General features: G+C 26.8%; 1 long non-coding RNA gene across 1 annotated transcript; it reads left to right on the top strand.

Moving 5' to 3' along the window:
- Window positions 1-2,389: 2,389 nt before the first annotated feature.
- LOC148206891 (uncharacterized) lies at window positions 2,390-4,550 on the top strand. The gene is made up of 3 exons (XR_015786908.1): window positions 2,390-2,563; window positions 2,713-2,784; window positions 4,321-4,550. It is a non-coding gene; the product is annotated as an uncharacterized LOC148206891 (long non-coding RNA).

The raw sequence follows: 4,550 nt of genomic DNA, 5'->3' as shown, positions 1-4,550 counted from the left end.
TTTTGTTTTTTTAAACTTCAATTTCTCTTAAACCTTTGTTATAATTTAGTATCTAAATTTAGTTAAATTAAATCCTTTTAATTGTCAACATACGTTTCACCTAATATTTGAATAATTTATATTATTTAACGCACTTTAGTTCAAATATCAATAAATTATCACGTAACACATAAAAATAAATTAATCTTATTAAATTAAAATAAATATATTAATTTACTTTTAAAATTTGAAAATAAAAATATATTAAATTTTTAATTTTACCAAATTTAACAAATACAAATTTTAACTCATAAAATTATAAACCTTGAACCAGAAATTCATAATACTATATTTTCCCAGCGTGGAAATAATACTATTCATTTAAACAATTTTTAAAAACAGTACTTTATTCTCTCAAATATTTATTTTTGCAAAACTATAATTTATAATAAATAAACATTGTAAACGTATGCGTTACTCTATAATTAAAGTTTATACTTGAATACATAAGTTATATATTGGATTATACTAACTAATTTTGTTTTCATAACTTTGCTTCCAGAAACCAAGTTGAGGGGTTTTTTTTCTACATCTCTATTTTTTTCTTACAGTTTCCCCCTAAAACTTGCAATCCTAAATTATCTTTCATTAAATTATAATTAAAACTTTTGTATCTCTTTTATTTTTTAATGTGTTTTTGATGTATTTTTATATTCAGAGATATGTTTTAAAATAATTAATCTTAAATGTATAAAAAAATATTTATTATTAATATTGTAGAAGATATTTTTAAATTTAAAAATAATTTTTAAAACACATATTTTAAAAATATAAAAATATTTTTTAGATTAAATGTTCCAAAACATATTTTTAGTTTTCAAAATATATTTTAAAATATTTTTAAAATTTACCAATTCGAAAAATATTCAATTGTGTCGGACCATCATTAATATGTCATTTTTTTCGTAGGTGAGTGATTAATGGTATTTCTTTCCTAAGCTATCATAAGCTATCATACACGGATATCATATGTATATGAACAACATATATTTAATAAGTTGTTACTTTTATTTGAAGAATAATATAATATTATAAGTGATATATATATTAAGAAAATATAAAATAATTTAAAAAATATTATAAATACATGATTGTTATTATGTGAATTTAAATTAAAATAATATATATTAAATTTTTATTAAAATTATAATTTATAAATTATGATTTATAAAGTATTATTTTTATAAATTAGTTATTTCATTGATAAGATAACTGTGTCAACGTAAATAGTAATAGTTAATAATCAATTATCGTGATGAGACAAGTGATTATGGAGTTTTACCTTTTTAAAGGTGGTGCCATCTTCTTCCATGATCCAACCAGTTTAGGTCCACGTAGATCTTAGCAACAATCACTCAAAGCTTGATAGCTCAATCTGGAAAACATTCAGAATATTAAAAGGGACTAGAGGTGCAGATGAAGGAGAGAGAGAGGTGCAGCCGATTTTATTAAAAGTTTTACAGGATAAAACTGGAATATTTAAAATTATAGGAGTGCGGAAAGAAAGGATGCAGAAGGACCCCGATGATCCATTGAGCAAATACAAATAGGCTTCTCATTAAAAAAAAAGTGTTTCATCCTACATGTCTGCACCTCCAACAATTCTAATTTTAACTTTCTAACATCTCATTCTTATCTTTATTCTTATCATATATCTTTAATTTTTTCAAAAATTTCATTTTAAACTTTAATAATTATTTTTCAATTTTTTTCTTTTTCTTATTAAAAACATTCTACACCACCTTAATAATAATTAAATTTAAAATTTAAATATTATTTAATATAATTTTATATTTTAATAACTATTAAAATATGATCTATATTATAATAATAGTTATATTAAAAATATAAAAATAGAATAATTAAAATAAAATTATATTAAATAAATATATTAAATTATATTAAAATATTAAATTAAATTAAATAATTATTAAAATTTAAATAAAACAAAATTTTAAAAATAATCGAATATCAAATAAAATTATATTAAATAAAATATTTAAATACATTTAATTATATTAAAATATTAAATTAAACTAAATATTTATTAAAATTTAAATAAAAATAAAATTTTAAAAACAATTATTGATCGGATGATATCTGTAGGATAATTTATCGGATGTCTATATCCGATTAACAAATTTTTTAAAATCTTGTTTTTTTAAACCTAAATAATTATTAATTTTAATTTAGTATTTTAATATAATTTAATATATTTAAATATATTAAATGTGATTTTTGTAATGGTCTGAAGATTTTATAAAGCCATTGGGCCCTAATTTGACAAGCCAGGCCCATTGACCCAAGGACACTTGAACCTTGGGAGGGGCTCTTTCCTTGCAAGTCAGATTTCATTTCATAGATTCATCTCTCTCTATAACAGAAACCTTGTCCTAACTCAAGTGCTCTAACTTCTCTCTAGGTTTCCAGCCATTTCCACCGATTGAATCCTAATTTGGTGGTGTTTTCTTGTTCCTGGAGTCAAGAGCTACGAAACCATCCGATTGGTTTTGCGTTCGAGCGGGTAAGTAGATTTTCCCTCTTTCCCTTCACTGTTCTTGTCCTAAGTTGTACCATTTTCTGATTTCCTGTGCCCTGTGTGATTTTGTCTTTCATTCTCGGTTTATTCCGACTCGAAGAGCTAAAGTCTAGCACCTATTTGGTGATTTATAGGTTCTGTACAGTTTCGCACGGTGTAGGGGGTACTGTTAGAGCATCTGTGAACTGTGTTGAGCAACCCACCAGGTAAGGGGAGCTAATTATTTTTGTATGAATTTATGTTATAAAAATATATGCATATGAATGTTGAACTGGTGTGCTCTTGTGAAACTATTTTATGACTTTTATTGTATTGGGTATTATAATTGAAATTGTGAAATTGTGCATGTTGTGATGTGATGAATTTAATTTGTTTTGAATGAGTTTGTTGGCTAAAATTGATCTTGTTGGAAGGTTGGGAGTAAGGGTTCTGTAATAGCATGTATGTAGGTATTAAATAGATGTACAGGTACTGTTTGAGGTTGCTGTGAGAGGAAGTGAAAATATTAAAATTAGGCATTTCAGATTTAGAGCATAAGAGAACAGTGTAGATAATTTAAATAAATTAATTGTTAATTATTGAGAGCCTTTCTTTGTTGGTAGGATAGAGGAACCTTAAAAACCTGAGTTGGTACATCCCTGATCATAGAGCAGCCCTGGCCTAGTCCAGTCAGTTGTGACTAGTCATATGTGTTGGCGTCGAAGGTGAGTTTGATGCGTTCAAACATCTGGGTCCTCTCCGGTGACCAATTGAAGTAAAGAAAGATCTCTACATGAAAATGAAATAAAACAAGTTGATTGTAGATGCATAAAGTTATCATGTGTTAATTTCTAGTCAATTATAATTTTAAAAAAATCTATCACTGTGTGTTTGGAATTCAAAGTAAGGATCCATATATAAATATATACATATATATTTAATATAATATATATTAATTTAATATAATATATATATATATATATATATATATATATATATATATATATAAAATAAAGTAAGGGTAGTTGTTTATTATATTGAAACGTGAGTGTTAATAAATAATTATATTACTTGTAGGTATGTATAAATTGATGCATTTTATGAGATGTTATGAATTAGTTGGAGTTGTTTGGTTCTTGGTATTGATTAACTTAGGTTTAATTGTGGAGATGTTATTTTTATAATTTGTAAGTGGTGAATGATGTATATTGTTGAGATTGTGTATATGTTGATTTTGGTAGAAAGTATATGATTATAAAGTGATGAAAGTATGATCCAAGTTGTAAATCAAGTTCCATCAGTGTAGGATCTCTTGGTGAGATCCTTAGTGTTTTAGAATGAAAGTAGGAGCTCAGTCTTAGGGGTCATTCTGAAACTCCAATGGCTAATCATACTCAAGTAGAGGGATTAATCCATGTGGTGAGGAGTAGCAGGAGGTCTTAGTCTTGGGGGCTTCCAGTATGCCTCAAGGCCCGGAACAGGCTAACCTCGTGAGTGTGGCAGGGTGGGGAACCCAAGTTTCATAAGTCACCACGAGTGCAGGACCCGTCATAGCTCGACTATCATTCTGAAGTCCGGACGAGTCAAGTCTAGAAGATAACATATTAGGATGTATGCCTTAAACTGCTTTGATTTAAATTAACTCTTGTATGTTATGTGCTTGATATGAGACATGCTTTTATATAATTAGCTCACCCTTGCTTGTTTGTGTGCTTGTTGTATGTATTTTCTTTTGCAATGATCATCCACTTGGATGTGAGCAGAGGAAGATGAGGTTTCTTTGGAGGTAACATTGGAGAGGAATGAAGATGATGCTGCAGCTTAGTCTCTCTAGGAATTCCATAGCTTTCCATGTTTCTGAACAATTCCAGTTCTTGTATTTTGAAGTACTTTAGTATACCTTGTTATATTTTAAGTTTCAAATTCTTGGCATATTTTGGAATACTCTAGTGCTTGAAGTTTTAATTTCTTAGTAAATTCCGGATTACTGTAA

This window comes from Vigna umbellata, chromosome 1 (genome assembly GCF_029865625.1).
Source record: "Vigna umbellata cultivar VRB3 chromosome 1, Vumbellata_1.0, whole genome shotgun sequence".
Taxonomy (NCBI): Eukaryota; Viridiplantae; Streptophyta; class Magnoliopsida; order Fabales; family Fabaceae; genus Vigna; species Vigna umbellata.
The sequence above is the reverse complement of the archived record's forward strand: the minus strand, read 5'-3'. Positions and strand labels throughout refer to the sequence as shown.